At 60.6% G+C, this 12,500-nt stretch overlaps 1 non-coding gene across 1 annotated transcript; it reads right to left on the bottom strand.

Annotated features, from left to right (window-relative positions):
- Positions 1-8,318: 8,318 nt before the first annotated feature.
- On the bottom strand, positions 8,319-8,437 carry LOC148058004 (5S ribosomal RNA). Its single transcript, XR_015710256.1, has one exon. It is a non-coding gene; the product is annotated as a 5S ribosomal RNA (ribosomal RNA).
- Between the last annotated feature and the right edge of the window lie 4,063 nt (positions 8,438-12,500).

A 12,500-nucleotide genomic window follows, 5' to 3' on the forward strand; every position in this document is an offset into this window, starting at 1 on the left:
CTGTTATGGTGCCTCCCTATTAACCTCTAGGTGGTTGCGCTCGTGACATCAAAAAGACCACTTTTTGAGGAGCAGTCACACTCGGAAAAAATTTCTTTCGTCAGGCAAAAGAACCAGAGTTCTCCGCGGCCATCCACTCCAACCTTGTCCGACTTTGAGGCACCAGGCTCGGCCACCCTCCGAGCCTTTTCCTTCCCTCTCCTGTTATGGTGCCTCCCTATTAACCTCTAGGTGGTTGCGCTCGTGACATCAAAAAGACCACTTTTTGAAGAGCAGTCACACTCGGAAAAAATTTCTTTCGTCAGGCAAAAGAACCAGAGTTCTCCGCGGCCATCCACTCCAACCTTGTCCGACTTTGAGGCACCAGGCTCGGCCACCCTCCGAGCCTTTTCCTTCCCTCTCCTGTTATGGTGCCTCCCTATTAACCTCTAGGTGGTTGCGCTCGTGACATCAAAAAGACCACTTTTTGAGGAGCAGTCACACTCGGAAAAAATTTCTTTCGTCAGGCAAAAGAACCAGAGTTCTCCGCGGCCATCCACTCCAACCTTGTCCGACTTTGAGGCACCAGGCTCGGCCACCCTCCGAGCCTTTTCCTTCCCTCTCCTGTTATGGTGCCTCCCTATTAACCTCTAGGTGGTTGCGCTCGTGACATCAAAAAGACCACTTTTTGCAGAGCAGTCACACTCGGAAAAAATTTCTTTCGTCAGGCAAAAGAACCAGAGTTCTCCGCGGCCATCCACTCCAACCTTGTCCGACTTTGAGGCACCAGGCTCGGCCACCCTCCGAGCCTTTTCCTTCCCTCTCCTGTTATGGTGCCTCCCTATTAACCTCTAGGTGGTTGCGCTCGTGACATCAAAAAGACCACTTTTTGAGGAGCAGTCACACTCGGAAAAAATTTCTTTCGTCAGGCAAAAGAACCAGAGTTCTCCGCGGCCATCCACTCCAACCTTGTCCGACTTTGAGGCACCAGGCTCGGCCACCCTCCGAGCCTTTTCACTCCCTCTCCTGTTATGGTGCCTCCCTATTAACCTCTAGGTGGTTGCGCTCGTGACATCAAAAAGACCACTTTTTGCAGAGCAGTCACACTCGGAAAAAATTTCTTTCGTCAGGCAAAAGAACCAGAGTTTTCAGCGGTCATCCACTCCAACCTTGTCCGATTTTGAGGCACCAGGCTCGGCCACCCTCCGAGCCTTTTCCTTCCCTCTCCTGTTATGGTGCCTCCCTATTAACCTCTAGGTGGTTGCGCTCGTGACATCAAAAAGACCACTTTTTGCAGAGCAGTCACACTCGGAAAAAATTTCTTTCGTCAGGCAAAAGAACCAGAGTTTTCAGCGGCCATCCACTCCAACCTTGTCCGATTTTGAGGCACCAGGCTCGGCCACCCTCCGAGCCTTTTCACTCCCTCTCCTGTTATGGTGCCTCCCTATTAACCTCTAGGTGGTTGCGCTCGTGACATCAAAAAGACCACTTTTTGCAGAGCAGTCACACTCGGAAAAAATTTCTTTCGTCTGGCAAAAGAACCAGAGTGTTCAGCGGTCATCCACTCCAACCTTGTCCGATTTTGAGGCACCAGGCTCGGCCACCCTCCGAGCCTTTTCACTCCCTCTCCTGTTATGGTGCCTCCCTATTAACCTCTAGGTGGTTGCGCTCGTGACATCAAAAAGACCACTTTTTGAGGAGCAGTCACACTCGGAAAAAATTTCTTTCGTCAGGCAAAAGAACCAGAGTTTTCAGCGGCCATCCACTCCAACCTTGTCCGACTTTGAGGCACCAGGCTCGGCCACCCTCCGAGGCTTTTCACTCCCTCTCCTGTTATGGTGCCTCCCTATTAACCTCTAGGTGGTTGCGCTCGTGACATCAAAAAGACCACTTTTTGCAGAGCAGTCACACTCGGAAAAAAATTTCTTTCGTCAGGCAAAAGAACCAGAGTTTTCAGCGGTCATCCACTCCAACCTTGTCCGATTTTGAGGCACCAGGCTCGGCCACCCTCCGAGCCTTTTCACTCCCTCTCCTGTTATGGTGCCTCCCTATTAACCTCTAGGTGGTTGCGCTCGTGACATCAAAAAGACCACTTTTTGCAGAGCAGTCACACTCGGAAAAAATTTCTTTCGTCTGGCAAAAGAACCAGAGTTTTCAGCGGTCATCCACTCCAACCTTGTCCGATTTTGAGGCACCAGGCTCGGCCACCGTCCGAGCCTTTTCACTCCCTCTCCTGTTATGGTGCCTCCCTATTAACCTCTAGGTGGTTGCGCTCGTGACATCAAAAAGACCACTTTTTGCAGAGCAGTCACACTCGGGAAAAATTTATTTCGTCTGGCAAAAGAACCAGAGTTTTCAGCGGTCATCCACTCCAACCTTGTCCGATTTTGAGGCACCAGGCTCGGCCACCCTCCGAGCCTTTTCACTCCCTCTCCTGTTATGGTGCCTCCCTATTAACCTCTAGGTGGTTGCGCTCGTGACATCAAAAAGACCACTTTTTGCAGAGCAGTCACACTCGGGAAAAATTTCTTTCGTCTGGCAAAAGAACCAGAGTTTTCAGCGGTCATCCACTCCAACCTTGTCCGATTTTGAGGCACCAGGCTCGGCCACCCTCCGAGCCTTTTCACTCCCTCTCCTGTTATGGTGCCTCCCTATTAACCTCTAGGTGGTTGCGCTCGTGACATCAAAAAGACCACTTTTTTCAGAGCAGTCACACTCGGGAAAAATTTCTTTCGTCTGGCAAAAGAACCAGAGTTTTCAGCGGTCATCCACTCCAACCTTGTCCGACGTTGAGGCACCGATGTCGGCCAAGTTCTGAGCGTTCCACCGCCGAATGCCACTGGTCCTCAACACAGCGGACTTCCAATCCAACCTTGTCCGACTTTGAGGCACCGAAGTCGGCCTCAGCCCGAGCCTTCCCCCGCCGACCTCACTGGAGCCCGCCATCCAGGGACCGGCGGAGGTCGCCCGCATGACCGCGGCAAAGTGTCTCAAAGTCGGGCACGACCGCTCGAGTCACCCGCCAACCCGGTCCGGGGCACCTCCAGGGACCGGCGGAGGTCGCCCGCATGACCGCGGCAAAGTGTCTCAAAGTCGGGCATGACCGCTTGAGTCACCCGCCAACCCGGTCCGGGGCACCTCCAGGGACCGGCGGAGGACGCCCGCATGACCGCGACAAAGTGTCTCAAAGTCGGGCACGACCGCTCGAGTCACCCGCCAACCCGGTCCGGGGCACCTCCAGGGACCGGCGGAGGACGCCCGCATGACCGCGACAAAGTGTCTCAAAGTCGGGCACGACCGCTCGAGTCACCCGCCAACCCGGTCCGGGGCACCTCCAGGGACCGGCGGAGGACGCCCGCATGACCGCGACAAAGTGTCTCAAAGTCGGGCATGACCGCTCGAGTCACCCGCCAACCCGGTCCGGGGCACCTCCAGGGACCGGCGGAGGACGCCCGCATGACCGCGACAAAGTGTCTCAAAGTCGGGCATGACCGCTCGAGTCACCCGCCAACCCGGTCCGGGGCACCTCCAGGGACCGGCGGAGGACGCCCGCATGCCCGCGACAAAGTGTCTCAAAGTCGGGCACGACCGCTCGAGTCACCCGCCAACCCGGTCCGGGGCACCTCCAGGGACCGGCGGAGGACGCCCGCATGACCGCGACAAAGTGTCTCAAAGTCGGGCACGACCGTTCGAGTCACCCGCCAACCCGGTCCGGGGCACCTCCGGGGACCGGCGGAGGTCGCTCGCATGACCGCGACAAAGTGTCTCAAAGTCGGGCACGACCGCTCGAGTCACCCGCCAACCCGGTCCGGGGCACCTCCAGGGACCGGCGGAGGATGCCCGCATGACCGCGACAAAGTGTCTCAAAGTCGGGCACGACCGCTCGAGTCACCCGCCAACCCGGTCCGGGGCACCTCCAGGGACCGGCGGAGGACGCCCGCATGACCGCGACAAAGTGTCTCAAAGTCGGGCATGACCGTTCGAGTCACCCGCCAACCCGGTCCGGGGCACCTCCAGGGACCGGCGGAGGAGGCCCGCATGACCGCGACAAAGTGTCTCAAAGTCGGGCATGACCGCTCGAGTCACCCGCCAACCCGGTCCGGGGCACCTCCGGGGACCGGCGGAGGACGCCCGCATGACCGCGACAAAGTGTCTCAAAGTCGGGCACGACCGCTCGAGTCACCCGCCAACCCGGTCCGGGGCACCTCCAGGGACCGGCGGAGGACGCCCGCATGACCGCGACAAAGTGTCTCAAAGTCGGGCACGACCGCTCGAGTCACCCGCCAACCCGGTCCGGGGCACCTCCAGGGACCGGCGGAGGACGCCCGCATGACCGCGACAAAGTGTCTCAAAGTCGGGCATGACCGCTCGAGTCACCCGCCAACCCGGTCCGGGGCACCTCCGGGGACCGGCGGAGGACGCCCGCATGACCGCGACAAAGTGTCTCAAAGTCGGGCACGACCGCTCGAGTCACCCGCCAACCCGGTCCGGGGCACCTCCGGGGAGCAGTGGAGGTCGCTCGCATGACCGCGACAAAGTGTCTCAAAGTCGGGCACGACCGCTCGAGTCACCCGCCATCCCGGTCCGGAGCTCAACACTTTGTCGTTTTTTCCACTCCCTCCCCATTAACCTCTAGGTGGTTGCGCTCGTGACATCAAAAAGACCACTTTTTGCAGAGCAGTCACACTCGGAAAAAATTCGTTTCGTCTGGCAAAAGAACCAGAGTTCTCAGCGGGCTTCCAGTCCAACCTTGTCCGATTTTGAGGCACCAGGCTCGGCCACAGTCCGAGCCCATTCACTCCCTCCCCTGTTGTACTCGCTCCCTATTAACCTCTAGGTGGTTGCGCTCGTGACATCAAAAAGACCACTTTTTGAGGAGCAGTCACACTTAGGAAAAATTCGTTTGCGCTCACACCATCCCTCCCCATTAACCTCTAGGTGGTTGCGCTCGTGACATCAAAAAGACCACTTTTTGAGGAGCAGTCACACTTAGGAAAAATCCGTTTGCGCTCACACCATCCCTCCCCATTAACCTCTAGGTGGTTGCGCTCGTGACATCAAAAAGACCACTTTTTGAGGAGCAGTCACACTTAGGAAAAATTCGTTTGCGCTCACACCATCCCTCCCCATTAACCTCTAGGTGGTTGCGCTCGTGACATCAAAAAGACCACTTTTTGAGGAGCAGTCAGACACCGAGGTTTTCTGGATTTATGTCCGTTTTCCTGGTTCTCTGACTCGGGCACCTTGTGACCGACATCCCCCCCTTCCCTGGTTCTATTTTGCCGATACTTTGGTGAGTTTTCTACCCGCAAACCAAGCCCCCCAAGCCCGCCGCCTGGTGGGGGAGCATGCCGCCTGGCCCGGTTCTATTTTAGGTCACTTTGGTGAGTTTTCTACCCGCAAACCAAGCCCCCCAAGCCCGCCGCCTGGTGGGGGAAGAGGCCCCCTGGTCCCGGTTCTATTTTAGGACACTTTGGTGAGTTTTCTACCCGCAAACCAAGCCCCCCAAGCCCGCCGCCTGGTGGGGGAAGATGCCCCCTGGTCCCGGTTCTATTTTAGGACACTTTGGTGAGTTTTCTACCCGCAAACCAAGCCCCCCAAGCCCGCCGCCTGGTGGGGGAACATGCCCCCTGGTCCCGGTTCTATTTTAGGACACTTTGGTGAGTTTTCTACCCGCAAACCAAGCCCCCCAAGCCCGCCGCCTGGTGGGGGAACATGCCGCCTAGCCCGGTTCTATTTTAGGTCACTTTGGTGAGTTTTCTACCCGCAAACCAAGCCCCCCAAGCCCGCCGCCTGGTGGGGGAAGAGGCCCCCTGGTCCCGGTTCTATTTTAGGACACTTTGGTGAGTTTTCTACCCGCAAACCAAGCCCCCCAAGCCCGCCGCCTGGTGGGGGAACATGCCCCCTGGTCCTGGTTCTATTTTAGGACACTTTGGTGAGTTTTCTACCCGCAAACCAAGCCCCCCAAGCCCGCCGCCTGGTGGGGGAACATGCCCCCTGGTCCTGGTTCTATTTTAGGACACTTTGGTGAGTTTTCTACCCGGAAACCAAGCCCCCCAAGCCCGCCACCTGGTGGGGGAAGAGGCCCCCTGGTCCCGGTTCTATTTTAGGACACTTTGGTGAGTTTTCTACCCACACTGCAGGTCCCCAAATGCCGCCATCTGGTGGGGGAACATGCCGCCTGCACCGGTTCTATTTTAAGTCACTTTGGTGAGTTTTCTGCCCACACTACGGGTCCCCAAATGCCGCCATCTGGTGGGGGAACATGCCGCCTGCACCGGTTCTATTTTAAGTCACTTTGGTGAGTTTTCTGCCCACACTACGGGTCCCCAAATGCCGCCATCTGCTGGGGGAACATGCCGCCTGCACCGGTTCTATTTTAAGTCACTTTGGTGAGTTTTCTGCCCACACTACGGGTCCCCAAATGCCGCCATCTGGTGGGGGAACATGCCGCCTGCACCGGTTCTATTTTAAGTCACTTTGGTGAGTTTTCTGCCCACACTACGGCTCCCCAAATGCCGCCATCTGGTGGGGGAACATGCCGCCTGCACCGGTTCTATTTTAAGTCACTTTGGTGAGTTTTCTACCCACACTACGGGTCCCCAAATGCCGCCATCTGGTGGGGGAACATGCCGCCTGCACCGGTTCTATTTTAAGTCACTTTGGTGAGTTTTCTACCCACACTACGGGTCCCCAAATGCCGCCATCTGGTGGGGGAACATGCCGCCTGCACCGGTTCTATTTTAAGTCACTTTGGTGAGTTTTCTGCCCACACTACGGGTCCCCAAATGCCGCCATCTGGTGGGGGAACATGCCGCCTGCACCGGTTCTATTTTAAGTCACTTTGGTGAGTTTTCTGCCCACACTACGGGTCCCCAAATGCCGCCACCTGGTGGGGGAACTGCCGCCTAGTCCCGGTTCTATTTTAGGTCACTTTTCTCACTTTCTGACCCACAAATAATGCCCCAAATGCCGCCGCCTGGTGGGGGGAACTGCCGCCTAGTCCCGGTTCTATTTTAGGTCACTTTTCTCACTTTCTGACCCACAAATAATGCCCCAAATGCCGCCGCCTGGTGGGGGGAACTGCCGCCTAGTCCCGGTTCTATTTTAGGTCACTTTTCTCACTTTCTGACCCACAAATAATGCCCCAAATGCCGCCGCCTGGTGGGGGGAACTGCCGCCTAGTCCCGGTTCTATTTTAGGTCACTTTTCTCACTTTCTTACCCACAAATAATGCCCCAAATGCCGCCGCCTGGTGGGGGGAACTGCCGCCTAGTCCCGGTTCTATTTTAGGTCACTTTTCTCACTTTCTGACCCACAAATAATGCCCCAAATGCCGCCGCCTGGTGGGGGGAACTGCCGCCTAGTCCCGGTTCTATTTTAGGTCACTTTTCTCACTTTCTGACCCACAAATAATGCCCCAAATGCCGCCGCCTGGTGGGGGGAACTGCCGCCTAGTCCCGGTTCTATTTTAGGTCACTTTTCTCACTTTCTTACCCACAAATAATGCCCCAAATGCCGCCGCCTGGTGGGGGGAACTGCCGCCTAGTCCCGGTTCTATTTTAGGTCACTTTTCTCACTTTCTTACCCACAAATAATGCCCCAAATGCCGCCGCCTGGTGGGGGGAACTGCCGCCTAGTCCCGGTTCTATTTTAGGTCACTTTTCTCACTTTCTGACCCACAAATAATGCCCCAAATGCCGCCGCCTGGTGGGGGGAACTGCCGCCTAGTCCCGGTTCTATTTTAGGTCACTTTTCTCACTTTCTGACCCACAAATAATGCCCCAAATGCCGCCGCCTGGTGGGGGGAACTGCCGCCTAGTCCCGGTTCTATTTTAGGTCACTTTTCTCACTTTCTGACCCACAAATAATGCCCCAAATGCCGCCGCCTGGTGGGGGGAACTGCCGCCTAGTCCCGGTTCTATTTTAGGTCACTTTTGTCACTTTCTTACCCACAAATAATGCCCCAAATGCCGCCGCCTGGTGGGGGGAACTGCCGCCTAGTCCCGGTTCTATTTTAGGTCACTTTTCTCACTTTCTTACCCACAAATAATGCCCCAAATGCCGCCGCCTGGTGGGGGGAACTGCCGCCTAGTCCCGGTTCTATTTTAGGTCACTTTTCTCACTTTCTGACCCACAAATAATGCCCCAAATGCCGCCGCCTGGTGGGGGGAACGGCCGCCTAGTCCCGGTTCTATTTTAGGTCACTTTTCTCACTTTCTTACCCACAAATAATGCCCCAAATGCCGCCGCCTGGTGGGGGGAACTGCCGCCTAGTCCCGGTTCTATTTTAGGTCACTTTTCTCACTTTTCTACCCACAAATAATGGCAAAAAAAAATGCTTACAGCACCCAGTATTCCCAGGCGGTCTCCCATCCAAGTACTAACTGGGCCCGACCCTGCTTGGCTTCCGAGATCAGACGAGATCGGGCTCATTCAGGGTGGTGTGGCCGTAAGCGAGGGAAGCGCTTGTGAAATGCCCCAAAGTGTTGAAAATGTTCCCCAGGCCCCTGGTTCCCCATCCCCGCAGGAGGAGGCTCCCCAGGCCCCCTGGTTCCCCATCCCCGCAGGAGGAGGCTCCCCAGGCCCCCTGGTGCAGGAGGAGGCTCCCCAGGCCCCTGGTTCCCCATCCCCGCAGGAGGAGGCTCCCCAGGCCCCCTGGTTCCCCATCCCCGCAGGAGGAGGCTCCCCAGGCCCCATGGTTCCCCATCACCGCAGGAGGAGGCTCCCCAGGCCCCTGGTTCCCCATCCCCGCAGGAGGAGGCTCCCCAGGCCCCCTGGTTCCCCATCCCCGCAGGAGGAGGCTCCCCAGGCCCCATGGTTCCCCATCACCGCAGGAGGAGGCTCCCCAGGCCCCCTGGTTCCCCATCCCCGCAGGAGGAGGCTCCCCAGGCCCCCTGGTGCAGGAGGAGGCTCCCCAGGCCCCCTGGTTCCCCATCCCCGCAGGAGGAGGCTCCCCAGGCCCCCTGGTTCTCCATGCCCGCAGGAGGAGGCTCCCCAGGCCCCTGGTTCCCCATGACCGCAGGAGGAGGCTCCCCAGGCCCCCTGGTTCTCCATCCCCGCAGGAGGAGGCTCCCCAGGCCCCCTGGTTCTCCATGCCCGCAGGAGGAGGCTCCCCAGGCCCCCATGTTCTCCATGCCCGCAGGAGGAGGCTCCCCAGGCCCCTTGGTTCTCCATCCCCGCAGGAGGAGGCTCCCCAGGCCCCTGGTTCTCCATCCCCGCAGGAGGAGGCTCCCCAGGCGCCCTGGTTCTCCATCCCCGCAGGAGGAGGCTCCCCAGGCCCCCTGGTTCTCCATCCCCGCAGGAGGAGGCTCCCCAGGCCCCATGGTTCCCCATCACCGCAGGAGGAGGCTCCCCAGGCCCCCTGGTTCCCCATCCCCGCAGGAGGAGGCTCCCCAGGCCCCCTGGTTCTCCATCCCCGCAGGAGGAGGCTCCCCAGGCCCCCATGTTCTCCATGCCCGCAGGAGGAGGCTCCCCAGGCCCCTTGGTTCTCCATCCCCGCAGTAGGAGGCTCCCCAGGCCCCCTGGTTCTCCATCCCCGCAGGAGGAGGCTCCCCAGGCCCCCTGGTTCTCCATCCCCGCAGGAGGAGGCTCCCCAGGCCCCTGGTTCTCCATCCCCGCAGTAGGAGGCTCCCCAGGCCCCCTGGTTCTCCATCCCCGCAGGAGGAGGCTCCCCAGGCCCCCTGGTTCTCCATCCCCGCAGGAGGAGGCTCCCCAGGCCCCTGGTTCTCCATGCCCGCAGGAGGAGGCTCCCCAGGCCCCCTGGTTCTCCATGACCGCAGGAGGAGGCTCCCCAGGCCCCCTGGTTCTCCATCCCCGCAGGAGGAGGCTCCCCAGGCCCCCTGGTTCCCCATCCCCGCAGGAGGAGGCTCCCCAGGCCCCCTGGTTCTCCATGCCCGCAGGAGGAGGCTCCCCAGGCCCCCTGGTTCCCCATCCCCGCAGGAGGAGGCTCCCCAGGCCCCTGGTTCTCCATCACCGCAGGAGGAGGCTCCCCAGGCCCCCTGGTTCCCCATCCCCGCAGGAGGAGGCTCCCCAGGCCCCCTGGTTCTCCATTCCCGCAGGAGGAGGCCCCCCAGGCCCCTGGTTCCCCATCCCCGCAGGAGGAGGCTCCCCAGGCCCCCTGGTTCCCCATCCCCGCAGGAGGAGGCTCCCCAGGCCCCTGGTTCTCCATCACCGCAGGAGGAGGCTCCCCAGGCCCCCTGGTTCCCCATCCCCGCAGGAGGAGGCTCCCCAGGCCCCCTGGTTCTCCATCCCCGCAGGAGGAGGCCCCCCAGGCCCCTGGTTCCCCATCCCCGCAGGAGGAGGCTCCCCAGGCCCCCTGGTTCTCCATGCCCGCAGGAGGAGGCTCCCCAGGCCCCCTGGTTCTCCATGCCCGCAGGAGGAGGCTCCCCAGGCCCCCTGGTTCCCCATCCCCGCAGGAGGAGGCTCCCCAGGCCCCCTGGTGCAGGAGGAGGCTCCCCAGGCCCCCTGGTTCCCCATCCCCGCAGGAGGAGGCTCCCCAGGCCCCCTGGTTCTCCATGCCCGCAGGAGGAGGCTCCCCAGGCCCCTGGTTCCCCATGACCGCAGGAGGAGGCTCCCCAGGCCCCCTGGTTCTCCATCCCCGCAGGAGGAGGCTCCCCAGGCCCCCTGGTTCTCCATGCCCGCAGGAGGAGGCTCCCCAGGCCCCCTGGTTCTCCATGCCCGCAGGAGGAGGCTCCCCAGGCCCCCTGGTTCTCCATCCCCGCAGGAGGAGGCTCCCCAGGCCCCCATGTTCTCCATGCCCGCAGGAGGAGGCTCCCCAGGCCCCTTGGTTCTCCATCCCCGCAGGAGGAGGCTCCCCAGGCCCCTGGTTCTCCATCCCCGCAGGAGGAGGCTCCCCAGGCGCCCTGGTTCTCCATCCCCGCAGGAGGAGGCTCCCCAGGCCCCCTGGTTCTCCATGCCCGCAGGAGGAGGCTCCCCAGGCCCCCTGGTTCTCCATCCCCGCAGGAGGAGGCTCCCCAGGCCCCCTGGTTCCCCATCCCCGCAGGAGGAGGCTCCCCAGGCCCCCTGGTTCTCCATGCCCGCAGGAGGAGGCTCCCCAGGCCCCCTGGTTCTCCATCCCCGCAGGAGGAGGCTCCCCAGGCCCCTGGTTCTCCATCCCCGCAGTAGGAGGCTCCCCAGGCCCCCTGGTTCTCCATCCCCGCAGGAGGAGGCTCCCCAGGCCCCCTGGTTCTCCATCCCCGCAGGAGGAGGCTCCCCAGGCCCCCTGGTTCTCCATCCCCGCAGGAGGAGGCTCCCCAGGCCCCTGGTTCTCCATGCCCGCAGGAGGAGGCTCCCCAGGCCCCCATGTTCTCCATGCCCGCAAGAGGAGGCTCCCCAGGCCCCTTGGTTCTCCATCCCCGCAGGAGGAGGCTCCCCAGGCCCCTGGTTCCCCATCCCCGCAGGAGGAGGCTCCCCAGGCCCCCTGGTTCTCCATGCCCGCAGGAGGAGGCTCCCCAGGCCCCCTGGTTCTCCATGCCCGCAGGAGGAGGCTCCCCAGGCCCCCTGGTTCTCCATCCCCGCAGGAGGAGGCTCCCCAGGCCCCTGGTTCTCCATGCCCGCAGGAGGAGGCTCCCCAGGCCCCCTGGTTCTCCATGACCGCAGGAGGAGGCTCCCCAGGCCCCCTGGTTCCCCATCCCCGCAGGAGGAGGCTCCCCAGGCCCCCTGGTTCTCCATGCCCGCAGGAGGAGGCTCCCCAGGCTCCTGGTTGGGAGAGGGGGAAAAAGACCAAAGTGTTTAAAAATGCCCCAAAGTGTTGAAAATGTTCCCCAGGCCCCTGGTTCCCCATCCCCGCAGGAGGAGGCTCCCCAGGCCCCCTGGTTGGGAGAGGGGGAAAAAGACCAAAGTGTTTAAAAATGCCCCAAAGTGTTGAAAATGTTCCCCAGGCCCCCTGGTTCTCCATCCCCGCAGGAGGAGGCTCCCCAGGCCCCCTGGTTCTCCATCCCCGCAGGAGGAGGCTCCCCAGGCCCCTGGTTCTCCATGCCCGCAGGAGGAGGCTCCCCAGGCCCCCTGGTTGGGAGAGGGGGAAAAAGACCAAAGTGTTTAAAAATGCCCCAAAGTGTTGAAAATGTTCCCCAGGCCCCTGGTTCCCCATCCCCGCAGGAGGAGGCTCCCCAGGCCCCCTGGTTGGGAGAGGGGGAAAAAGAGCAAAGTGTTTAAAAATGCCCCAAAGTGTTGAAAATGTTCCCCAGGCCCCTGGTTCCCCATCCCCGCAGGAGGAGGCTCCCCAGGCCCCCTGGTTGGGAGAGGGGGAAAAAGAGCAAAGTGTTTAAAAATGCCCCAAAGTGTTGAAAATGTTCCCCAGGCCCCTGGTTCCCCATCCCCGCAGGAGGAGGCTCCCCAGGCCCCCTGGTTGGGAGAGGGGGAAAAAGACCAAAGTGTTTAAAAATGCCCCAAAGTGTTGAAAATGTTCCCCAGGCCCCTGGTTCCCCATCCCCGCAGGAGGAGGCTCCCCAGGCCCCCTGGTTGGGAGAGGGGGAAAAAGACCAAAGTGTTTAAAAATGCCCCAAAGTGTTGAAAATGTT

Source organism: Callionymus lyra, unplaced genomic scaffold (genome assembly GCF_982586985.1).
Source record: "Callionymus lyra unplaced genomic scaffold, fCalLyr1.hap1.1 HAP1_SCAFFOLD_224, whole genome shotgun sequence".
Taxonomy (NCBI): domain Eukaryota; kingdom Metazoa; phylum Chordata; class Actinopteri; order Syngnathiformes; family Callionymidae; genus Callionymus; species Callionymus lyra.